Source organism: Triticum urartu, chromosome 3, assembly GCF_003073215.2.
Source record: "Triticum urartu cultivar G1812 chromosome 3, Tu2.1, whole genome shotgun sequence".
NCBI lineage: Eukaryota > Viridiplantae > Streptophyta > Magnoliopsida > Poales > Poaceae > Triticum > Triticum urartu.
This window is the reverse complement of record NC_053024.1, coordinates 721,656,802-721,683,309: the sequence shown is the minus strand read 5'-3', so window position 1 is coordinate 721,683,309 and position 26,508 is coordinate 721,656,802. Positions and strand designations below refer to the sequence as shown.

The 26,508-nt window shown below is 42.0% G+C and overlaps 2 long non-coding RNA genes across 4 annotated transcripts; one reads left to right on the top strand and one right to left on the bottom strand.

Annotated features, from left to right (window-relative positions):
* Positions 1–2,210: 2,210 nt before the first annotated feature.
* On the top strand, positions 2,211–15,810 carry LOC125546209. The gene is made up of 2 exons (XR_007300487.1): positions 2,211–2,276; positions 15,323–15,810. It is a non-coding gene; the product is annotated as an uncharacterized LOC125546209 (long non-coding RNA).
* A 4,350-nt stretch (positions 15,811–20,160) lies between these two features.
* LOC125546208 lies at positions 20,161–25,925 on the bottom strand. 3 transcript variants are annotated; one of them, XR_007300486.1, is made up of 9 exons: positions 25,530–25,925; positions 25,201–25,329; positions 24,812–24,874; positions 24,601–24,683; positions 22,835–22,873; positions 22,657–22,752; positions 22,284–22,391; positions 21,952–22,168; positions 20,161–20,491 (listed from the first exon to the last, which is right to left on the bottom strand). It is a non-coding gene; the product is annotated as an uncharacterized LOC125546208 (long non-coding RNA). The 3 variants fall into 3 exon arrangements; XR_007300484.1 differs by having other exon boundaries at positions 20,162–20,491; positions 24,812–24,877; XR_007300485.1 differs by having other exon boundaries at positions 20,162–20,491; positions 22,657–22,749; positions 24,812–24,877.
* Positions 25,926–26,508: the final 583 nt, after the last annotated feature.

Sequence of the window (26,508 nt, the reverse complement as noted above, 5' to 3'; positions counted from 1 at the left end):
TGAAAATATTAGTACCACCTTAAATATGTTTTAAATTTAAACTGAAAGTGCAAAGTCACGGGAAGAAGCGTATTGTGACGGGTAAACCCACGGAGTCAATAAGATTAAAAATCGTATGTCACTAACCCAATAAGCATTGCTTAAGACCCGGCACAAACTCATGTCTTCTATTTTGGCATGACGCCACACTCGTGTTACCGCTTATACTCATTTGTCATTTCTTCCCTCCAACAGTGGCGACAATGTTCATGAGATGACAATGTGTTTGAATGTGGTGGATTCCAAAGCAATGATGTCAGTCACCGCATGGCACACATGTCATTGAATCGTACAAGACAAGAGAGTGTTTATCACGCACCTAGTTCATATACCGGCGCTCGTACTTTTGAATTGTATTGTTATGATTCTCAAAAAAAATTATTGTTACGTGCTTATTGCACGGATGAAGGGCATGTTCTGCAGCTCTATGTATCAAGTTTTAGAAATGGAGAGATGAAAATTAGAAGGGTAGTAGGATCCATGGAAGGACTCGAGCCAATCCATCATAATATATTTCTTAAATAAATTTAAGACAAAGGGGCCACCAAGGGTTATTTTGTTATAATCCAACTTTCTCGGGAAGCTCTTGTTTGATAGGCATGCAGCCATGCACATATGTGCTTCCGGGATCTTCGATAGGATTGGTACGTGGCTAGTTTTGTTACCGATGATTAGACATGTACGCAGACATAAAAAGGTTCCAGATATTAAATAAATGCTATTACCGTCGGCTCATCTACCTTTTCTATCTCCAGCATGATCCTCATCTCCCTCCACTTCGACCAGATCCTTGCCAAGCGGCCATGAAGACCTGACGGGTCGGAACCACCCAGCCTCGCTCTCAGCCATGCGCACCTCCTCCCCTGCTTGCTGGACGCGTCTACGCCTGCAGTCGCCTTCGTCCACCTCCCTTTCCTCTTTCCCTCGTTCTCTCCTTCCCTTTCCCCCTCCCGTCTCTCTACTTCCATGCTATGTGTGCCCGCCGCCGCATCTCCCTTGGTTACTTTGCAGAGACCCGGCCATTGATTTTGGAGTAGCGCCACCGCCCGACCCCTCCTTTAGGCCAGAACCGTCCGTTAGGATGGGCATCATGCTGCTTTTTTATATATTTTCTGTGCCTCTCCTCTTTGATTGGTCGTCAGCTTCCTTCCGGGCTAGCTATTTGTGATTCATGGTGTATTTCTTCGTATCTTTTGTTGGCTCGTTGATTCGGGCAACTCCAAACATATATAAGCTGCTAGGATATGATGGAAAGAAGCAGGGTGGGACTAATTAATCTGAAATTGTAGCATATAGGAATAAGAAAACTGCAGCCATATGGAGAGGGGGCAGTACTGAGAGGAGGGAAGGTCGTGAGGTTGAACTTTCTTACCAGCCCATTGAAAATTTTCTGGCCCATGTGATACGATGCTGAAACTGGACGGACGACACGATACGAGAGCGAACGAAACCGGACGTACGGACGAAAAACATGTGAGCGGACTAAAGATTAGTACCACCTTGGTTTTGGAAAAAATATTGACATGCTGAAAAAAACTGAAAGCGTAAATTCACGAGAAAAAGCGTATTGTGACGGTGAACCCACGGAATCAATCCATGCTTTATTATTAGGGAAACATTATAGGGAGATATTATTTAATTATAAGCAGGTCCACCATGCCGACATGTTTCGACAGGTTGACTGATGTGGCGGCTTCATTGTCACGCTGCCGAACTACTCTGACTTATATATAGTAATATCTAAAAAGACTTATATTTAGGAACGGAGAGAGTAATTCTCTAACAAGTTCCTATTGATTACATGTATGTATGGTTTATTTCCTACAGTCGGAAAAGGTCCTAAAATATCGTCGACATGGTTTATGTATGGTCAGCAAAGGCCTTAAGCATATCTTCTGCAATTTTCTGTTAGTTATCACTTCATAGCTTGGTCAAACTTTTTGGCCGGTGACAAGTTATAGGTAAGGTCTCCATCCTCTCCTTTATTTCTTTGGATCACTACAGTTTTTATAACTTTCCGAATCATGCATGCCATGGTGCAAACTCAAATATGTAAATAATGCGTTTCCTTTTTTTTTTTGCTTGTCACTCTTGCTCTTATCAGGCAAAGAAACATATAAAGAACTAATTATTGTGGTGGATCTTGCATTTCTGATTATCCATTACTTCTAAAACAACAGCAGGTGGGTGAATGATTGGCTACCAACAGTTCCATATACTTCATCAGCTTTGTGATAGTAAGCATAGTAACATGTTCAAATATATGTCCCAGGCTAACCAGCTGCTTAAGTACCATTCTTATATTTAGCTTCGTACTTATAATTCTTTTGTGCCATCTATGATGAACTCCACACAGCCTTATGTTTAGATGTGGCATGCTCCATGCTATGAACATTGTAATCCTCTGTCATTATCTTTCTTTCCTTATACTACATATGTATAATGATCATCAATATATACCCACATAATACTTGGTTATAATTAGCATCTTGCGCCATGGGTGCAACGGGTCATCTAGACACAACAAAAGCGCCAAACCATCAACCTAGACAACAATATTAATGTTCGTAGACTGCGAAAGATCATCCAGAACACCACCACACCTAATCACTACTATGTCTGCCACATGATAGAAACATTTGCTACAGACGGCAAAAGGATCACTAGTAGAAAACAGGGCTTTGGTCCAGGCCGGGTCAGCCCATTAGTCCCGGTTCAGTCCAGAACCGGGACCAATGTGGGCATTGGTCCCGGTTCGTGAGCCCAGGGGACCGACCGGGCCACGTGGGCCATTGGTCCCGGTTCATCTGGACCTTTTGGTCCCGGTTGGTGGGATGAACCAGGACCAATGGGCCTCGCTCCTGGCCCACCACCATTGGTTCCGGTTGGTGGCTTGAACCGGGACCAAAGGCTCCCCTTTAGTCCCGGCTCAAGTCACCAACCGGGACCAATGAGGTGCCTATATATACCCCTCGCTCGCGAGCAGAGCACCCCAGTGCTCTGTTTTTCTCTGGCCGAGGGGGAGAGGGCTTGGTGGTGCTTTAGCTCACCTCCTATGCACACAAGGTGTTCGATGGAATGCCCGAGCCACACTACTTAAGCTTTCTCCTCTCCAAGCTCGACCTCCAAGCTCCATTTTCCATAATATTTGTCTAGGTTTAGCGGTCCGTCACGCCCCATCCCCGTCTTCACCGCCGTCGATCACCCGCGCCGAGCTCATCGCCGGCACCACCGTGGTGAGCCTCTTGTTCTTATCTTCTTTCTGAAAGGAAAAATATTCTTACTTGTATGTTTACATAGATACTTGTATTATTTTCTTACTTTTATTATTGCATCTTATATAGTGCGATGGTTTTGGTATCCGCCCCCGTCGGCCCTCGTCCTGTCTATGATTCGGATGTGGTATATATATTATCTTTATAACTATTGGTTCATTTATTGTTTATGAAAATTATGCCGACCAACGTGACATAGATTTTATTTATGTAGGATGTATGTGAATCGGAAATGCCAACCGACCCTATTGTCGAGAGGTTAAATTTAGTTGAAGAAAAAAACAATTTGTTGAAGGAAAAAATAAACAAAAAATTGAGGAGGAGAAGATGATATTGGAGTTGCATGTTGCGGATGTCGTCGATGATCACAAGATCAAGATGGATGCAATGCGCTTGAAGATTAGAAAGATTAGAAAATATGCCATTCATACCAAGGCTTGGTATCATTATGCCGTTGGATCAATTGTTACCTTGGTTGCGATTATGATCGCATTTGTTTTCGCATTGAAATGTTTTACATAGTTTCAATGTATGGTTTAATTAATTAGATGCTCTGGAGAGCTATATGTTGTTAGATGAGAACTATGTATGCACTTTGGTTTTAATGTGATGATGAACTTCTATTAATTTGGACACTTAATTATATATAATGCACGCAGATGAACCAGCAATGGATGTATGGTGACAAACACACCCGCGAGTACATTAAGGGCGTGCATGAGTTTCTCGATGCGGCTGAGGCAAACAAGCAGAATGGTTTTATGTGTTGTCCATGCACTGAATGTGGGAATACGAGGTCTTACTCTAACCGGAAAATCCTTCACTCCCACCTGCTTTACAAGGGTTTCATGCCACACTATAATGTTTGGACGAGGCACGGAGAAATAGGGGTTATGATGGAAGACGGCGAAGAAGAAGAGTACGATGACAACTATGTGCCCCCTGAATACGGTGATGCTGCAACGGGGGGACCTGGTGAAGATCAAGAGGAACCAGACGATGTGCCCAATGATGCTGCAATGGGTGAAGCTGCTGAAGATCAAGAGGAACCAGACGATGTGCCCGATGATGATGATCTCCGCCGGGTCATTGTCGATGCAAGGACGCAATGCGAAAGTCAAAAGGAGAAGCTAAAGTTCGATCGCATGATAGAGGATCACAAAAAAGGGTTTTACCCCAATTGCGAAGATGGCAACACAAAGCTCGATACCGTACTGGAATTGCTGCAGTGGAAGGCAGAGAATGCTGTGGCTGACAAAGGATTTGAGAAGCTACTGAAAATATTGAAGAAGAAGCTTCCAAAGGATAACGAATTGCCCGACAGTACATACGCAGCAAAGAAGGTCGTATGCCCTCTAGGATTGGAGGTGGAGAAGATACATGCATGCCCTAATGACTGCATCCTCTACCGCGGTGCATATAAGGATCTGAACGCATGCCCGGTATGCAGTGCATTGCGGTATAAGATCAGACGAGATGACCCTGGTGATGTTGACGGCGAGCCCCCCAGGAAGAGGGTTCCTGCGAAGGTGATGCGGTATGCTCCTATAATACCACGGTTGAAATGTCTGTTCAGAAACGAAGAGCATGCCAAGTTGATGCGATGGCACAGTGAGAACCGAAAGAAAGATGAGAAGTTGAGACACCCGCTGACGGGTCGCAGTGGAGAAAAATCGAGAGAAAGTACTGGGATGAGTTTGCAAAGGACCCAAGGAATGTATGGTTTGCTTTAAGCGCGGATGGCATTAATCCTTTCGGGGAGCAGAGCAGCAATCACAGCACCTGGCCCGTGACTATGTATGTATAACCTTCCTCCTTGGATGTGCATAAAGCGGAAGTTCATTATGATGTCAGTTCTCATCCAAGGCCCTAAGCAACCCGGCAACGAAATTGATGTGTACCTAAGGCCATTAGTTGAAGAACTTTTACAGTTGTGGAATGGAAACGGTGTATGTACGTGGGATGAGCACAGACAGGAGGAATTTAACCTTAAGGCGTTGCTGTTCGTGACCATCAACGATTGGCCCGCTCTCAGTAACCTTTCAGGATAGACAAACAAAGGATACCACGCATGCACGCACTGTTTATATGACACTGAAAGTATATACCTGGAAAAATGCAGGAAGAATGTGTACCTGGGCCATCGTCGATTTCTTTCGACCAACCATCAATGTCGAAAGAAAGGCAAGCATTTCAAAGGCGAGGCAGATCACCGGAAGAAGCCCGCCATGTGCACCGGTGATCACGTGCTTGCTATGGTCAATGATTTACACTACGTAATCTTTGGAAAGGGTCCCGGTGGACTAGCTGTTCCGAATGACGCTGAGGGACACGCACCCATGTGGAAGAAGAAATCTATATTTTGGGACCTACCCTACTGGAAAGACCTAGAGGTCCGCTCCTCAATCGACGTGATGCACGTGACGAAGAATCTTTGCGTGAACCTGCTAGGCTTCTTGGGCGTGTATGGGAAGACAAAAGATACACCTGAGGCGCGAGAGGACCTGCAACGTTTGCACGAAAAAGACGGCATGCCTCCGAAGCAGTATAAAGGTCTTGCCAGCTACGCTCTTACAAAAGAAGAGAAAGAAATCTTCTTTGAATGCCTGCTCAGTATGCAGGTCACGACTGGCTTCTCGTCGAATATAAAGGGAATAATAAATATGCCAGAGAAAAAGTTTCAGAACCTAAAGTCTCATGACTGCCATGTGATTATGACGCAACTGCTTCCGGTTGCATTGAGGGGGCTTCTACCGGAAAACGTCCGATTAGCCATTGTGAAGCTATGTGCATTCCTCAATGCAATCTCTCAGAAGGTGATCGATCCAGAAATCGTACCAAGGCTAAGGAGTGATGTGGCGCAATGTCTTATCAGTTTCGAGCTGGTGTTCCCACCATCCTTTTTCAATATCATGACGCACGTCCTAGTTCATCTAGTCGACGAGATTGTCATCTTGGGGCCCGTATTTCTACACAATATGTTCCCCTTTGAGAGGTTCATGGGAGTCCTAAAAAAATATGTCTGCAACCGCGCTAGGCCAGAAGGAAGCATCTCCATGAGCCATCAAACAGAGGATGTTATCGGGTTTTGTGTTGACTTCATTCCTGGCCTTAAGAAGATAGGTCTCCCTAAATCGCGGTATGAGGGGAGACTGACTGGAAAAGGCACTCTTGGAAGAGACTCAATAATATGCAGGGACGGATATTCTTGGTCTCAAGCAAACTACACAGTTCTACAGAACTCTACCTTGGTGACCCCGTATGTCGATGAACACAAGAACAGTCTGCGCTCCAAACACCCGGAGTAGTGTGACGACTGGATTACATGTGAACACATCAGGACTTTCAGCAGTTGGTTGGAAACACGTCTCAGAGGTGACAACACTGTTTGTGATGAGTTGTACTTGTTGTCCAGGGGACCATCTTTGACTGTATTGACTTACAAAGGATACGAGATAAATGGGAATACATTTTACACAATCGCCCAAGATCAAAAGAGCACCAACCAAAACAGTGGTGTCCGCTTTGATGCAGCAACCGAGAGCGGAAAGGACACATATTATGGTTACATAGTGGACATATGGGAACTTGACTACGGACCTGATTTTAAGGTCCCTTTTTTTAAGTGCAAATGGGTCAATCTGTTAGGCGGCGGGGTACAGGTAGACCCATAGTACGGAATGACAACAGTGGATCTGAAAAATCTTGGGTACACTGATGAACCGTTCGTCCTAGCCAATGATGTGGCACAGGTTATCTATGTGAAGGACATGTCTACCAAACCGAGAAAAAGAAAAGATAAGGAAACGAATACATCATACGATGAGCCAAAGTGCCACATAGTTCTTTCAGGAAAAAGGGACATCCTGGGAGTGGACGGCAAGACAGACATGTCTGAAGATTATGCAAAGTTTCATGAAATTCCTCCCTTCAATGTCAAGGCTGACCCAAGCATCCTGATAAACAATGAAGATTATCCATGGTTACGGTGCAATAAGCAAATGACACAAGCGAAGAAAAAGTGAAGACTTTCTCCCGCAACTATTATGATGATACCATGCCAACTTTGTAACACACGAACATGCTACCATTGTCCGCTTTGTACATGCACATGCTATGTGGGTGAAATTATGATACCATGCCAACTTTCAACTTTTTCAGAGTTCATTTGAAATGCTTTCATGTCTTATGGTTCGGCCCTCATAATACCATGACCATTAGTCCCTGGCCCATGCCAACTTTCAACTTTCTAAAACTAATGGCACTAACAGAAAGTTTATAATTTTGCTCCTCGCCCCTGGCCCATGACCATTAGTCCCGGCTTGTGCCACAAACCGGGACTAAAGGGTTGGTCCTCGTTACGGGCAGAGTTTAGTCTCACCTCGCCAACCGAAGGGGGCTCACACCGGTTTATAAGCCCTTCCCTCTCTGCCTTGTTGAGCTCCTCTCAAAGTGAAAATAGATGCCCTAATAGAGAAAAGTTTAACCTAAATTCATAGTGAATTTCTCTGAAATTTATAGAAATTTACTAGGAATTTAGGTTGAATTTTCTCTATAAGCGCATCTATTCTCATTTTTTAGTAAGTTAATCACAAACTTGTGATTCAAACAATTTTCAAAGAATTTAAATTTTAACTATTCAAATTTGAAAACTAATGGCACTAACAGAAAGTTTATAATTTTTCTAAAACTAATGGCACTAACAGAAAGTTTATAATTTTGCTAACCTAAAAGCAAACAGAATTAAAAATTAAAGCAAAAAATAAAAGAAAATAAATAATGCAGAAAACAAAACAAAAAAACTAGAAAAAAATAGCAACAATAAGTATTTTGTTGTAAGTATAAACAATATAAAATAAATAAAGCAACAAAAAGTTTATAATTTTGCTGGCCTAAAAGCAAAAAGAATTAAAAAATAAAGCAAAAAACAAAAGAAAATAAATAATACAGAAAACAAAACAAAAAACTGGAAAAAAAATTAAAATAGCAACAATAAGTATTTTGTTGTAAGTAGAAATGAAATAAAATAAATAAAGCAACAAAGAAAATAAAAAACAAAAAAAGTGTTTTCGAATTTGAAAACTAATGGCACTAACAGAAAGTTTATAATTTTTCTAAAACTAAAAGCAAAAATAATTAAAAGATAAAGCAAAAAAACAAAAGAAAATAAATAATGCAGAAAACAAAACAAAAAACTGGAAAAAAAATTAAATATAGCAACAATAAGTATTTTTTTGTAAGTAGAAACAAAAAAACAAAAAAAGTGCCACCTACTGGGCAGCCACGGCCTGAATACGACTAGAAACCCTACCATGGGCCAGGATTCAGGCCCGCAGGAGGCCCAGTAGGCCCACAGACACACATTGCACGGTTAAGCCCGAAAGCCTGCTTTAGAGAGGAGCTCGAGAGGGAAGGCGCACCGCACCTTATAAACAGGTGCGGCTCCCTCTCAACTAGCGAGGTGGGACTAAACATTTGGGCGCGGGGCAGCACAAGGCCTTTGGTCCCGGTTGGTGGCACCAACCGGGACTAAAGGGGGGCATTGGTCACGGTTCGTGGCACCAACCGTGACCAATGCCCCCTTTAGTCCCGGTTGGTGCCACCAACCGAGACCAAAGGCCGCCGCTTCCTGCCCTTTGGGCTGCTGAAAAGAGGCCTTTGGTCCCGGTTGGTGGCACCAACCGGGACTAAAGGGGGGCATTGGTCACGGTTGGTGCCACGAACCGTGACCAATGCGCCGTCTATATAAGCAAGACTTGTTAAAAATTTCGTTCAGTTCTTCCATCGCGCCCCGACGACGCCGCCTGGCTACCCCTCTGCGCCTCGCTGTCGCCGTCGTCGCCCTGCCTCCGACGCCGTCCCGCGCCGGCCCGACACCGTCGCCACCCCGCGTCGCCCCGACGCCGTCGCGGTCTCTCCGCACCGCCCCGACGCCGACGCCTCCCCGCATCGCGCCCCGACGCCGTCGCCGCCCCGCCTCTGCCTCGCCGTCGCCTCTGCCTCGCCGCGCCCCAGCTGCCCCGCGCCGCCGTCGCCTCTGCCTCGCTGTGGTCTGGGCCGGCACCGCCCCCCTCTTCCCCCTTTTTTTTGCAAACACATATATGTTTTTTCCTGCAGATTATATGTATATGTATGAGTATATGATGATGTATGAGTATATGTATGTGCTGAAAAGATAGATTTTTAGAAAAAAATACTATTTTTTCTGTTGATGATATGATGATGTTTTTTTTCATATATGTATTAATTTTTTTAAGTTGTTAGTAGATATCGATTTTAGGTTAGTGCATTTTATCATTGATTTTAGGTTAGTTGATCGATTTAGTGCATTTTATGTTTGTTGCATTTTATGTTTGTTGCATTTTAGGTTAGTGCATTTGCTAAGTGATATTAACAAAGGAAGGAAAAGAAGGATAGGAAAGAAGAAAATAAGAAGAGGAAAGAAAGAACAAGAGGAGAGGAAGAAAAGGAGAAATAAATAAGAAGAAGAAAAAAGAAGAAAAAGAAGAGGAGAAGAAGAAAGGAATAGTGGAGGAGAAGAGAAAATAGAATATTTGAGAAAATAGAATATTTCTATTTTCTCTTCTTCTCCACTATTCCTTTCTTCTTCTCCTCTTTTTTTTTCTTCTTTTTTTCTTCGATCTTCTCCTCTAGCTATTCCTTTCTTCGAGGGTTCTATAGGGTCGAGGGATCGAGGGTCAAGGGTTCCAGGGTCGTCTAGGGGTCGAGGGTTCCAGGGTCATCGAGGGTTCGAGGGGTCGAGAGAGGTTTCCTAGTGTCAAAGTATTGAAGAAATCCATGGCTTCATCATTAGCCGGAAGTAACCAGGGCATGACGAAGTCCTCCAAAGTTATTTTGGAATGGTGTCCCGGATAGGATAATTTGCCTTTTTGTATGAATTTCAGAAAAGGCCTTCCAAATAACGATATTTGGAAGGTTCTTGCTGAACTTTGTACCAAAAAGCGAATTATCTTATCTGGGACTCCGTTCCAAAATAAGTTTGGAGAGCTTCGTACCATCATGCACCTGTTACTTTGGCCTAATGATGAAGACATGGTTTTGTTGAATCCTTTGACACTAGGCAACCTCCCGACCCCTCGGCGATCCTCTCGAACATGAGAGGAAGAAGAGGATAAAAAAAGAAGAGGAAGAAGAAAAAAAGAGGAGAAGAAAGAATAGAGGAGTAAGAACTCCTCTATTCTTTCTTCTCCTCTTTTTTTCTTCTTCCTCTTCTTTTTTTATCCTTGAAGCGTTGTCGAGGCCACCCCAAACCCTAGAGAAGCAGCGTCGAGGCCATCCCAAACCCTAGAGAAGCAGCGTCGAGGCCACTAATTAATATTAGTTCTATGTTTTTGCCACTAATATATCCATCTGTCATGTTTGAGTAATAATTGCCATGTTGTCAATATTTGTAGAAACTATGGACACCGCCCGAGACGAAGTACAAGAAGAGTTGTTGGGGGACATAATTGCACGAGGAAGTGATGCCATCTGCTCGTTGTTTCTCAACGACACCGATGGTCTGGAAGCAGCTGGCTATGATTATGATGGCTCCGGTGACCTAATGCCAGTGCAAGAAGGAGACCGTGAGGACGGCTCTGGTGACCCAATGCCGGTGCAAGAAGGAGACCGTGATGACGTCTCCGGTGACCGAACTGAGTCCGGCCAGGTATATATATTAGTTAAGCTTCTACTGACTAGCTAATTGATGCATTCATTGTTTTGGTATGTATACATATTAATTAAGTCTTTGTTCTTTTTTCTAGCCCTCCGGATCGAGCACAACTTCGGTAAAGAGACGAGGCCCGAAGAAAAAGTTGAGCTCGGATGAAAAGTTTGAGATCATAGCAATCGTGCCCGACGGCCAACCGATTGAACCCCTCCGGACAAAGAGCGCATTTGTTGCTCAGTGCGGGGTTTTGGTTAGGGACAAGATCCCGATCAGCATCCAGCAATGGTTTAAGCCGGCTACAGAAGACCCTAAGGTGTCTTATGTCAATGATATGCAGAAAAATAATCTTTGGACTAAGCTGAAGTCAAATTTCACCCTATCGCCAGAGGATAATCTAGAGAAGCCAGTTAAAGAGCAATTAATCAAGTCTTTTGCTCTTAAGAGGATGGCAGAACTATTCAAGAGGTGGAAGAAAGAGCTGAATAAGTTTGTCGAAAATAATGAGACACCAGAATTCAAGGGAAGATATGGGAAGATCAGAGATCACTAGCCCGCATTTGTGGCCCACAAGACATCGGAAAAGAGTAAGAAGATGTCGGCGACAAACAAGCAAAATGCTGCGAAGAAGAAGCATCACCATCGCACGGGGTCAGGTGGCTACCTCGTAGCCCGGCCTAAGTGGGCCAAGACTGAGAATGATCTGGTTGATAAAGGGATCGAACCAGGGACAATTAACTGGCCAGACTGTTGCCGGACTTGGTTCTTCGGGGCTGGCGGAATCTTGGACCCTGTAACAGGGAAGTGTATTTGGACGAACGATCAAATGGACATACCAGTCAGGAAGCTTCAGCACTATATCGAAGCAGCGCAGCAAGGGACGTTCTTTCCAGACAGAGAGAACAACGAGCTCACAATGTCCCTCGGGAATCCTGAGCACCCTGGACGGACACGAGGCACGCCAGGCTCCATTCCATGGAAGGTTGGGTTTCCGGACGCAGGTGGTTACAAATCCCATGAGAGGAGGAAAAAAGTGCAGCATACCCAAATGCAGGCGCTGCAAGCAAGGGTACAAGCGATAGAGGAACAAAAAGCAAATCGCAGCAAACGTACTGCCGAAGCTTCCCCCGAAGCTACCCCGCCATCTCAGCGGAGAAGCAGCGTGGCTTCCACCGAGCTGCTTCAGCCGGAGCATGCCTTGACGGCTCCTGCCAGCTATCCCGTGGATGCTATCACAGAGTCTCAAAATTGCCACCTTATGACGCAATGGATGAATTTGAAGGTCAAGGCGGCTGTTGGCTCTGTTTATCCTACTGAACCCGGCGCAACTTTTCACTGCCGGCCGATTCCAGAAGGATATGCTAGGGTGATGGTGGATGAAATAACGGAGGGATTTGAGGACCTCCAGCTTGACCACCCTACCGGTGAAGGGGAGACTAGGATGGGGTCTGCTCTGAAGACTCCATGCCTATGGCGGAAGGAGCTCATCAACCTTCCGAACTGGACGCCTCCGCCTCCTCCTCCTCCTCCTCCGGCAAGTCAGGGCACTCCGCCTCCTCCACCGCCTCCTCCTCCAGCGAGTCAGGGCACTCCGCCTCCTCCACCGCCTCCTCCTCCGGGGAGTGACGATCAGGGCACTCGACCGGCTCCTTCTCCAGTGCGTGGCGGCACTCTGCCTCCTTCTCCGGCTGCGCCGACGTGCCCGAGCAGCCAGCCTCCTCCTTCTCCGCCTCGTCAGCAAGGGCGGAAGAGACCTGCCGCCGCTCCGGCTGCTCCGGCGCGTCGTAGTCCTTCTCCTCCGCCTCGTAAGCAAGTAAAGAAGACAACCGCTCTGTCTGCTCGGCCGGCGTCTAGCAGTACAGCCAGAGGCAGGAGGACATACAGATTCATTCCTTCTCTGAAGACTCTAGAGAAGTTACCATACGAGAGGACTCCGGAGGAGAACGCCGAGATCGCATGAACCGAAGTGGATGACTGGTTTCAAGGGTTGAAAGCAAAGAGACATCCACTTCCGGAGGAGAAGGTAGATCCGGTGAAAGCGAAGCGCACTCTGGCTGCCCTGACAAAACCACCCAAGTCTCCGCCGAGAGGAAACTATGAGCGCATTATTGGAAAGGAATTTGTCGAAGCGGAGCGGTCGGGAAGTACTGTCAGTGATCAAAGGCTGAAAGAACGACGAGCTGGGAAACAAATTGCCCAGCTCGGCGAACAAGCGAAGCAATCGTGCTCCCCGCTCAAGGTGCCTAGCGACAACGTCGCTAATGATCTGAGGATGGTGCCCGGTTATAGCAATCTTGCCGATTACCTGCCCAACGATGTACATTATGAATCCATGGAGGTGCAGATACAAAGATACGAGTACGGGAAGCCTCTCATCAAAGATGAAAGATCTCTATCAACGATGATGCGAAGATTGCATGATTGGTACTTGAAAGTCTGCAGAGACTCTGGGGGGAGGAGTACTTTGTATGTGAAAGTTAAAAAGGAGCATGACCTCGTTGGAATTGAACTGTTGCATATTCCATTTGAGGAGTTCTTTCAGTTTTTCAATCAATTGGCCCTCGATAAAACAACGGTCGCCTGCTACTGTCTGTAAGTAGTACTACTTCTGTCATTAAGTCTCTCTATATAGCTCAGCTCTTTCATTGCATGTATTTATAATCATCCTCACTATATTATGCAGATTGAAGATCGCCGAATTGAAGAAAAGACAAGTCGGTGATATTGGGTTCATTAACACATATCTCATAGATGCAACTCAGGTTAAATTTCATGCCGCAGCTACCGAGGCCAACTTGCTATGATCGTTGGTAATAAATGAAAACAAAGATATAATACTCTTTCCTTACAACTTCAAGTGAGTGTTACTGTCTTGTGCGTATTCGGTTTCCCTTATATATTAGTCAAGGTTATAGTAATGTAATTGATGAGTTATGCATGCGTGTGCAGTTTCCACTATATTCTCCTAGAGATTAAACTTGAGCAGGGACTAGTAACCGTCTTAGACTCAAGACGAAAAGATCCCCAGGACTATGCAGACATGACTCAAATACTCGAGAAGTAAGTTAAATCGATCATTATCCACCATATCAGCAACTTTGTTCATTTCCTGATATATCAAGTAATTGTTTTTTTTGTCCGGCAGGGTTTGGAGAAAATTCACCAGAAAAGCTCCGGGACTGCCGAAGGAGCTGCAGTTTAGACACCCGAAAGTAAGTACTATAGTAGCATGTTCCGCGCATCTACTAGTGATTCAAGCGCTAGTTTCATCAATACCATTTGGCATTCTTGCTTATCAGTTTGATTGACCTCTATTTCTTGTAAAGTGGTTGTGGCAGGAACAAGGGAATGATTTCTGTGGATACTACGTTTGCGAGTCCATCCGCCACACGACCTGTGAGCGGGGCTACACTGAAGAACAATATGAAGTACGTAAATAACAACATTCACAATTTTATTTTATTACCATCATTTGTGTTGAGTTTCATTCATTCATATATATATGTATTGACCCCCTTCTTTAAATTAGATGTTTCGGAAGCGGGATGAACTCCTAGCACCAGCTCGCATGCGAGCAATTCAAAAGGAATTGGAGGCATTCTTTCTTGACCACGTAATCGCTGAAGACAGAGAATACTATGTGGACCCTGGGTCCGTATGATTATATTTGTAAGAGATAATTATTGTATATATGTAGCCGGTAGTGTCGGATAGATATACGAGAACTTGTTGTTCGACCAATCTCTCGGAGAAGGAGAGGTGGTCGATATCACTTCTCTCTGTATGCAGATATGTTCATGACGATCTTCTGTTTCCTTCGTTTGCTTACTAGCTAGCTAGCGTGTCTAGTCCTTTCTATACGTATGTATAGTACGTAGCGTCGACCAAGCACGAACATAAGAGAGGACACTTCTCTCTATTAATTATAGCTAGCTAACACAATATATGAAACACCTAAATTAACCCCCAAAACCCCCAACCCTCCCCCCTTTCAAAAAAAACAAAAACCCCAGCCACAGAAATGCTGACGCGTGGATGCCTATTGGTCCCGGTTGGTGCCACCAACCGGGACCAAAGGGTCTCCTGCCTGGGCTCCATGCACAGGCCACGTGGAGGCCCATCTGTCCCGGTTCTGGATTGAACCGGGACTAAAGGGACAGGGCATTAGTACCGACCCTTTAGTCCCGGTTCCAGAACCGGGACAAAAGGCCCTTACGAACCGGGACAACAGGCCCTTTTTCTACCAGTGGATGGTAATCCTTTGCAATTACTTTGTTTTGTTTCATACAATGACATCGTATAAAATGATATACTGACTAACCTTTACTTTCATTTTCAGTATTTTGGGGTTCCCTTTTCTAAGAGCTCCCTTTTCCCACACATGGATGCTGACCATGGTGAACTGCCAATCACTACTGGAGACGGAACTACTGCTGTCACAGCCCGCTTTATCATGGATGTTAACAAAAGGGCCACCATCACTAGAGGCTGGAGTGACTTCTTCCGTCAGGCGCACATGGAGAAAGGTCAAGCATATGCTTTCGACTTCAAATGCACTTCCAAGGGACTGCGCCTGATCGTCTACTCAATATAAGAAAGTTGCAAGAGCCCCTTGTTATATAACTTAGCATTAGTATAGATGCCTACTAAGACTTCTATGTTTGTCATTTGTCTATTGCATGTTCTCTGCTCATTGCAGGTATGCAAGCTCTGTCTTTTGAAACTCTTGGTGTAAAGAAAAATATTGTTGTTTGCCCTATCAAGAATATTAGCTCGAATAAGTCCAGATGTATGCCAACTGAAAAGGCTATTATGCGTTTATTTTCATATGTTTCGTTTTGTACCTACATATTTCAATGCACACTCTTTCAATACTTGGCTGCTGCTCGGCCTTTGCGCCATGGGCGCAACGGGTCATCTAGTATATGAAAGATGCCCATGAGCTAGTTCAAAAACAAAACTATTATATGAATATAGTGTACATGTTTAGACTAAGAAAATAAGTTTTATAATAGTCACTTGACAAATCTCATCTAGTGTTGACAACAAGTAAGCATCTGTAGTCGCTATCTCAGTCCCTTCATGCATTCATCTATTTCAAAGGACAAAGCCAGCAGTAGTATAAAGACAGAGCATGGGTTGGATCATGGGTTTTGCAAATTGAAATTTTAGCAAATCTGCAATCAGTATACATATAAGCAAGAAATCGATGAAATTAAACCTTTTTAAACAGGAGAACAATGGTAGACAAATAGGAACCCATTTTAACATCTCGTACTAGCCTGTTGATAGATAAGTGATTATTAGTAGAATATATCATGTGTTTATCTTATATCTTTGCATTTTTTGTGTTTTAGAGAGAAGAATAAGAAATGATAATGCAGGTAAAAGGAAGAAATTTTATTGTAGGTGACCAAAAGACACATTCTTTTGCTCTTACTAAGAAAAATACTACTCCCTCCGATCCATAAAAAATGTCACTGTTTTGAACTAACCTTTGTTCAAAACTGCGACACTTCTTTTGGATAGGAGGGAGTAGCCAAGGAAACAATAGAAGAATTTTTCATCAAGTCTTTGGATCCTTCCATTACCCATAAGTAGAACATACCCAAGTATGGAGTGAAAACTAGTGACAAAACGTGAGTGCGAGCATTAGCCATAGGCTCCTTGTTCTTTTTTGTTGCACCTTTGCAAATTCAACACCACCTTCAGTAACATACTTAAAATGCTCAGGTGTTTTAAGAAAATGTTAGTCGCATTTTTTGAAAATGTTTATACAATGCAAAACACTGTTCATATTTAAAAAAATCATACACTCGAATTAATATTCATGAAATTAAAAAATATTCATGACATTTGAAAAATGCTCATATGGTTGAGAAAACAAGTTCGTGACATTTAAAAATATTATACAATGTAAAAAGTATTCACATAATTTTAAAAGTAACCCGTAATATTCAAAAAATGTTTACCTATTGACATTTAAAAAAAATAAAACAATGGCCAAAGTGTATCAGAAGAATGTTCAACGTCTGATGAAAAATGTATAACATGTATTAAGAAATTGACATGTATTTGGAAGAAAAAAAGGAAAAAGAAGAAACGGAAAAAACCAAAATGGAAAAAATAAAAATAAAAATAAAACCCATAAAGAAAAACATGTGAAATAAAACATAATCAGCCTTCCTAAAACTAGCAAAACTGGTGGAGGCAAGGCAGAGCTACTTCACCCATTACGCGTGACATAGTGCCCGCATTTGTCTAGACATTTTTGGTTGATCTTCATAGTGCATCAAAGCCGAACCAGCAACAAATATCCTCTACCACAAAAGATATATCCCGCTTACTGCGAGTTCTATCGGGCGCTTGCCCATAGTCTGATGCAACTTGGGCCAGCCTAGTAGTGCCTCTGGTTTACTTTCCATGGGATTTAAGTTGAAATCTAGCTTACTGATTTTCTTCCTCATCCAGTTCTTTGTACAGCTAGGTGGGTATGTCCAGTTATGTGCTTGTCTCCGGATTCCTTTTTGCTTTGTCTGTCGTTTATTATTTTGTATTTTTATACTCCGTATAGTTTTTTTGCTTCTTTTTTGCTTTCTAGTTTCTTTTCCTTTTATTTTTTTTATTTTTCATTTCGGCTATTTCATTTACAATGTTTTTTAACATGCACATTTTTATCATGTATTTTCAAATATTTAATCACGGACTATAAGTTGTTTATCATGTACATCAAGAATTATTCATCATGCTTTTTAAAATTACTCATTGCGTTTCTAAAAGTTTTCTTCATGTATTGTTGAAAAATATTCAGAGTTTATTTTATGAAATTTTCATCATGTATCCATAAAATGTTCACCTGGTATTTAAAAATTGGCATTAGGTTTAAAAATTGCTCATCACGTATTCCAAATAATGTTCATCATTTTTTCAAAAAAAATCATCATTCTTTCAAAAATTTCCATCATATTTTTTTAAAATATTCATCATGTATTTAAATAAATTCAATGTGTATTTGAAAAATGGTTATTTCCTTTATTTTATTTTTATTTTTTGGTTTCCTTTGCTTTTCTTTATGTCCTTGTTTTCATGTTCAACTCATATAAAAAAATGTTCATAGTGTTTTATCAAAAGTGTTCATCATGTATTTTTAAAAGGTTCCTAACGTATTTTTTACACAAGTTAAGTGCACATTAAAAAATGTTCAATGTGTATTAAAAAATCATCATGCCCTTTAAAAAGGCCATTCTTGTATTGAAAAGATATTCAGCGTCTATTAAAAAATTTCATCATGTATTTTGGAAAGGTGCTTCGCTTATTTAAAAAATGTTCATTGTGTAATAAAAATTGTTCGCCATGTATTAAAAAAACATCCGTCATGTACTTTGAAAAAAGGTTTTACTTGTGTATTAAAAATATTCTATGCATAATAAAATATGTGTATCATGTATTTTTAAAAGGTTATTTGCATATTTAAAAATGTTCATCTTGTAATACAAATTTGCCATGATGTATTATAAAATGTTCATAGTATTCTTTAAAAAGTTTCATCGAGTACTTAAGCAATATACCCAGTATATGTCTTTAAAAAATGTCTAATGTGTGTTAGAAATTTTTTGTTGTGTATTACAAAATTTTCGCCATGCATCTACAGCATGTTCTTTGTTTTCTTAACATCGTGTATTAAAAACTGATTTCCTTGTATCTAAAAATTGTTCATCGAGTTTATCGAAGATGGTCATCATTTCTTTGAAAATGTTCAACGAATTTATCAAAGATTTCATCATTTCTTCGAAAAAGAGCACCGTTTATTTTTTAATGATCATTGGATATGTAAAAACATGTGTTTTTTTTAAGAATTGCATGAAAGGAGGTACCTTAGAAAAATTGTATCTACAAAAATGTTGATGTATGTAAAAAAAGATATTTGATGTTTTAAAAAACATTCACGTGTTAAAAAAAGTAATCATGCATCTCTGAAATATATTTACGCAATTTATCTACAAGAACTGAGGGGGGGGGGGGGACAAGAATAATGTTGTGGCGTAGGGTTTTTTAGGCTAAAACTGCTCCACTATATCTGCATGGCTCAGGCGGATCCGGCTTGCCTGCTCACTCCCCGTGCTCCCATCCGTGCTCCCACTTCATCCTACGGCTGTCTTTTTCTCTTTTTTCTTTCTAATCTAATCATCTTCCCCCTGATTTTAAGGGATGGGGCCGGGCCTTATTTTGTTTCAATCAAATCATGACACGTATGCGGGAGTACGGATGGATGCACACGGGGGGAGCAGGCAAGTCTCATCCGGCTCAGGCTGCCTACGGGCTTCTCAAAATTCAATGCTGACGAGGCTGTACCCAGGACTGGCTTTGATGCATCAGGGTGTTTTCTTGGGTTCATCTGCTATCAAGTTCAGGGTGTTTCTCAACAACAAAAAACGCGAGACCTCGCTGATGATCTCCTTGTGCATCTCCTACTGGTAGCATCCAATTGTTTTACAGTTGTTAATGATATATCAAGGAAGATGGGACGAAGCTACCACACTATTATCAGAGAGATCATCGCACGGGGGTTGCTGGTTTTGATGAATGCCAGTTCAAGCACAAACCCCATGAAACTGTAATCATCACTACGAACTCGTTGATAATCAATAAAGTCGAGCTTAGTTCCCTCAAAAAAAAACCCAAGCCTGAAAGGCTGGGATCTGCTCCTACGATACTTAGCTCTTGCACGTCGTACCTTCTTCAGAAAACAAAACAAGCATGAAAGCTGAGATTCAGGATGAAACCAAGAACCATGGAAACATTTTAGATCACTAAATATTACTCCCTCTGTCACTAGTGTCAAAAAACGTCTTACATTATGGGGCAGAGGGACTAGTTTACACTTTACAGAGGGAGTACAAAAATTATAACCCAAAAGTTGTATGGATCTGACAAAAAAATACTTTAAGATGAGCATCACTTGTGGAGCACAAAAAGCTCAGAAATTACACATGTATGTTCGTGAAAACATCACAAAACAACAGTGACAAAATGAACTAAAGCCACATCCAGATTTCAGAGTGGCACAGAATTTTAATCAACCCACAAAAGCATCTAAAGGTTATCATGATCTATATAGAAAACATAAAACTACCACATGTTCAAGATTCATAGATATGTTTATAGCTAAAAGTTGAGAGAAAGAGAGAGAGTTATTATTCTCCTTATAATAAAACTGCCACATATCCTACAAATTATATATATGACTTGATACGCAAAAGGTTGCCATAGAAGTGCCAGACATACATGAACTTCATATATATAGCTAAATACAGGAAATTGCCATGATCTACATAATAGAAGCACCACATATCAAGGATTACATGTATATACTAACAGACACAAAGTTGCCATGATGAAGAAAATAACTACCATAACTTTCTACATGCCTGGAGGTGTACCACCGTCTTCTGGTAGATATTCCATGTGTTCCATCCATCTACTGTATATCTACCCGAAAACTCGTGCCCTGTGGTGAAAACAAACATCAATTTGCTTTTCATAAGCCAAATTAACCAAAAATGCTAGTTTAAGGACACAATTAACCATGGACATCCATCCTAAGTTGACATGCTATTAACACAGAAGTAACCACAAACAAGAACTGTGATTTACCTAATGTGTGGTTCAACAGTTGTCATGCCATTGTGTTGAGTGCCACCTGTGCCTAACAATTGAGCCAGGCATAAGCAACCCATTGCTCTTGTCACGCTAACAGGCCAAAAGTTTGGCTTTTTACTGCCTTGCTCAATCAATTGTCACCAAAATACCTCACTGGGACCAAAACACTTACTGGAAAATCTAAAAAAATCTCCTACTTTGTCTCAATCCAAACTATGCAAAATTAAAAATGCATGCATCTAAGTGAGCGTACTCAAATTACTCTGATTCCAAAATCTTCACCAATCAGACTTCGCGTAGGTCTCACGCGGAGGGAAAATTGACATCGAGTTACAAAGAAAATTTGTGGAAAAGAGGCATAGAGCAACCATGTTGTGAGCGCAAAAGTTTCCATCATTGAAACATTGAATTTGCCACCAAGTACTTGAAAAAGTTGCCAAGCAAGTTAAGGCTAGCTAATTTTGTATTACCACTATATCATGGTTCGGATTGTACAGCTGCCATGATTTCACTTTAAGAATGAACACCCCAACACTTCTCTTGTGCCCCCAGATTAAACTGTTCCTGGTTAGCTACCAAGTACAATCTGATTAAACCGTGGCACATGCATTTAAATTTAAAGAACAAAGCAACCATGTTGTCAATACATAAGTTGCCACCATTGAAACATTGCACCAAGTAGTTGAAAATGTTGCCAAGCCAGTTAAAGCTTGCTAAATTTGTATTATCACTTGATCATGGTTCGGGTTGTAGAAGTTGCCATGACTTCACTTCAGGAATTGACACCCCAACACTTCTCTCATGCAACGATACTGCAGTGCGAACTTTTTACTACACAAGATGGCAGCTGCATGATTACTATGCAGGTAATTTTTCACTAAAACTAGATAGTAATATCATGACTACTATGGTGGTAATTTATTACAAAATAATTTGATCATCCATGGAAAAGGTGGTGGTTAATTTATAGTGAACAAGGTGATAACTTGACTTTTGCCAAATAAACTGACAACTACATGAATAGTGCACACTATGATGGCAATTATTTACTAAACAAGCTGGTAATTTTGTCTATTGTGGTGGTAGCTATCCAATTAAAAAATCACGATATACTACGGCAACAACATGTTATGACAAGCTATAAAACTGCCATGTAGTCATTTTTAAAATTATCTATAAATGCAGTAGCAAGGTCACTTGACAACCTCAATTAGTATGCAGACTGTGACACAACCTACAGTCATAGTGATATAATTAAAATGAGAATAATTAACATTAATACTCAAAATGAGACGAGGTAGCACTTACATTGCCCATGGGGAGCGAAGCCTACAAGAAGAGGACGGGATTGCCACCGAAGATGGTGGAAGTGAGCACTTATCATCGCACTCCTGCATTGTCTTGTAGCATTGCCAATTTCCTACACAGCAGTAGCATCTATCTCTACCTGGGTTGCAGATTGGAATACTTGCACTCTTTTTGCACCAGGTATCAGGGTCATTGTCTCGGAGGCCTCAGCCACTGCCTGTAAAATTATTGAAACAAACATAGCATTAATATTCAAGGCTAATAAAAATAGAAAACGAGAAAATTAGAGGATATCATTAAAAAGGAAATACGACAAGAGTAGTGACACCTACATTGCCCATGAGTAGCGAGGCATACAAGAAGTAGTACAAATACTGCATGGATGATCTTCATGCGCTCCCCCATGTTGTAGGCAATCGATCACGATTGTAATAGGGTAGCTATTCGATCCAAGAACAATAGCTTAAGTGAATTATTCATATCCAGCAAACATTAAACAGAAATAAAGAATAAACTTTGAAAAAACATTTTTTGCGGGAACCAATAATCATACTTAACAATCATTCTTTAGTTTACACATCAAACAGGAGATGGGCCAAAATCATGAAGTCCCTGCTCAACCATTTTCTACCTCAATGTTTCTATTACTTAAATGACCATATGTTCAGATCAGCAAGATACCAGACAACAATGATCTGAAAATACCTGTCTGACAAAGTGACAACTGTTGCTAGAGCTATATTCTGCTATGGATACTGACGGTTCCAGATATGTCCAAGAATGACGGTTCCGAGTGCCCTACTATATCATTCAAAGGGAAGGAAGATGTGTCATATATGCTCATGTAGCGTTATTAATCACAGAGAATTTAAGATAGTATTACCTGTCTTTTTGAGACACCAAGGTATGTTATCATGTGATTCTGCAAGGTATACGGCATAACTAAATGTAAGCATAAATCTCACAGAAGTGACAACTTGCTGATGCAGGAACAATCGATGAATAGGGCAAGAAAAGAGATGCATTAGTTAAATATAAAAAATCCCCCAATATCTTATTTATATATTATAACAGTACCAGACTAACAAGTGCAAAGATACTATCTAAAAACCAAAATTCTTTTATGTCAAAGATATCGTTTTAGAAATCCACTCCTGTGGATGTTTAAACACGCAGAGAGGATAAACACAAGTAGGCTGATCTTTCCCTGCAGCTCGCCTTCTGTTTTTTTAAATGACAAATATGAAGCCATTTTCTTGGGCGAGAAATGTAAGTTTGTCATCTTGATAGTGCTAATCTAGATACCTACAAATGCATTCATGACCAAAAACAAATTAGGTAAGTTCAATCCCACTTCTACATTGTTTTGCTGGAACAATATGAGAGAAACAAGTTGGGATGGTAATCTGATATGTCTCATTTGTACATAATCCTGTTACTTTTGAATAGTTGAGTCCTGTAGCCTTTTCTAGTGTACTGATATTTGAAAGGGGAACATGGCAATGTGTTGAATTCCTTTTTATTCTACTCATATGATGTCTCTTATCTTCTGTTTTATGTTATGTTACCATGTGTATTTATAGTATGAAACTATGAATGCTCTACACACTGTTTTTCTTGAACATGGCCAGGGCAATGGATCATTTCTATATGCTAGGTTGCCTTATTTTCTGCGGAGTTGCAACTTGTAAAGATGCACAATGATTCTGCAGCTCCAGTACTGCATGCTGACAAAATAGAAGTTCCTTGACCAAAGGAAAAAAGGTGATTCCACAAATTCTTGAAGATGCTAAAGATACTGAAAAATTAGTGACGACAAAAGTACTGAGGAGCAAGCTGCAGGGAGGTCAGCCCAGGATTTCTGGTAATGGACAACCTTTTTGTGGAGGTAATTCACATTGGCAAGCACACATGGACTGCATACCAAAATTCAAGAGGCTTCCTGGACCAGGAGCTCACAGTCGGATAGCTATAGTGGACCAATCATTCCATTCAACTTCCAGTGCTGCTTGTCCTCCTATGACACTGGGGATGTGTTTGGTTCGGGTGGGGGTAACACAAACGGTAATGTAACTGGATCACGGTGGGATTTAGGAAGTAACGGGCAATTCATAGTTCTGTTTGGTTTGAACTAGTAAAGGTAACATTTTACACACGGGTGTTTGGTTTGGGAGATCTCTTTGGGAGATCAAAGAGTAAGTGAAACATCAGTAGCTTTAACAGGAAATATATATACCGATGAGGCCACAGCATGCCATGATTGAGAAATGCATAGCCTAGGAATCTGGCGAGCCCTTGTAAGTACTTCTCTGTATGCCTACATGCAAGCGTACATGTGCACAGTGTTGTATCTGGTTTCAGCATCTAATAAACTTTAAAATATGTTGCGTTACTTATACCTAGGCGCATCCATCCAACTTTTATCCATAGTAGCTTAGCTTCACACTTGGTTACTACCAAATCGGCACTAAATCCTGAACGGATAATATCAGAACCAGAGAACGCAAGGAATTAATGTAAGTACTGTAAATAGATCTTAAAGTGGCTCCGAAAAGAAAGGAAGAATCATAGAACCAATTCAATGGTAGTACACATAATAAAGATAGATACCGCCATAAATAGAACAGATCAAAGTTGTGGTTGACTCACCAACTGGCGGAGGATGCAGTGACAAGCACGGAAGGGGGATCGCTGCGCCGCTGCTGGCAGCTGAGTCGTTGGGAGCAAGAATCCTAGTAAACAATCAAATCAGACAATATAAAAATTAGTGCCAAACATAAGGTGGCATCTCTACATATTCATGACATCCAGACATATGGAGGGCCTCTGGACTTGAGTTGAGTGGGGCAGAGAAACTCACCTGAGTGGTTGCAGCAAGCACGTCAGGTGGATGGTCTCTTGAAGATGAGCCTCACCCTGTAGCCTTCTGAAGAAAAAATGGCATAAGAACTGAAGCCTAAGCAAAACATTCAATTATTGTTCACACGCTGCATTGGCTGGGAGATGCTAGGAGAACATTCAGATAACAACTTCAATAAATATTGGAGCCAAATTAGTTACAAAACATCACCTAGATATTAAGCTCACCAATTTCATGTATAAGATATGTTTGTTAGCCGCAATTTCCTACTCTATCTATCATTCCAGGTATTCACATAAATTCTGAATCGAACAGCCAGACTCAAAGGCACTACATCAAGAAATCATCATATACTAAAGGCAAAAATAAACACTGGGCACTCCACGCACCTTATGCACAACGGTGGCGTTTGGTTCACCGGCAAATAGTCTGCTACGTAGATAGATCAAATAACACAAACTGGTCCCTTTTGCTGCTTCCCTTCGTCGGCTCAATATTACCAGTGTTCCTCTGTGCACCTGCAGGAAAAACAAGATTAAGATGAAAGTCAGGTCGCAGAAGCTCTCCTCATTCCCCCACCGCCGGAGATCTCCCCGTTCTCCACTGCCGGAGCTCCCCATTCCCCGCCAGCCCACTGCCAGAGCACGCCGCCAGGAGAGAGAGAGAGAGGGAAGGAGGGAGGCAAGGAGAGAGAGGGGGGTGGATGGATGAGCTGTACCTCAAATGCATCGGTGCCCCTGGCCAGCCTCACACTGCCCCGATCCAAATCGCCGCCGCCGCCGCTGCCTGATGTGTTCGTGAGCTAAGCGGTGGAGATGGGGGACGTCGGGAAAGGCATTGTGGCGGCAGCCTCGCTGGCGCTCACGCACGAGGGCTGGCCGAAGAGAGGCGGCCACCCGGAGAGAGAGCAGAGGGCGTGGGGGCGGTGGTGAAGAGGCAGGACGACGTGGGGTGGCGCTCGAGGGCCAGAATGGTGTGGGGCCGCGCTGGAGAAGCAGGGCAGCGGTGGGGCGGCGGGCGGCGGCGGGACAACGTGGGGCGGCGGGAGGTCGACCGGCGGCAGCCCGGAGCGGCGGTGCGTGGGGAATGAGTGAGTAGTTTCTTTCTTTTTTGAGTGAATAGTTTTTTTTAGGGCCGAGTGAATAGCTTTTTTTTAGGGGTGGCCGAGAGAATTTGGCTTAGGAAAATCCTATTCGCCGCTCTCTGCGGCGAATTGTCGAGGAGTGCCGCGAGCAACCGACATGGGCCGGCCCACTTATACATAGTGCGTCCAACCGGTTTTGGGAACCTTCTAGAAGGTTCCCTGAACCGGGTTTTTTTGAATCGTTTTTTTATGGTTCTTTTCGTCTTTCTATTGTTTTTTATTTCTTTTTTTATTTTCTGTTTCTTTTCTTTTTTTAGTTTATGTTTTTCTTCTTTCTGTTTTTTTCAAAATTTCACAACTTTGCAAAATATGTTCGCAAACTTAAGAAAAATATTCGGATTTCATTTTTTGTTCGTGAGTTTCAATAAATATTCCTATTTTTCAAAATTATCCATGTTTTAAAATTTTGTTTGCATTCAAAAAATGTATAGGAATTTCAAAAGGTGTTCCAGCTTTCCAAATTTGTTCCCAAATTTATAAAATGTTCATGTTTTCAAATTTTTGTTCAAAAATTGAAAAATGTTCGTAGATTCCATAAATTTGTTTGGGAGTT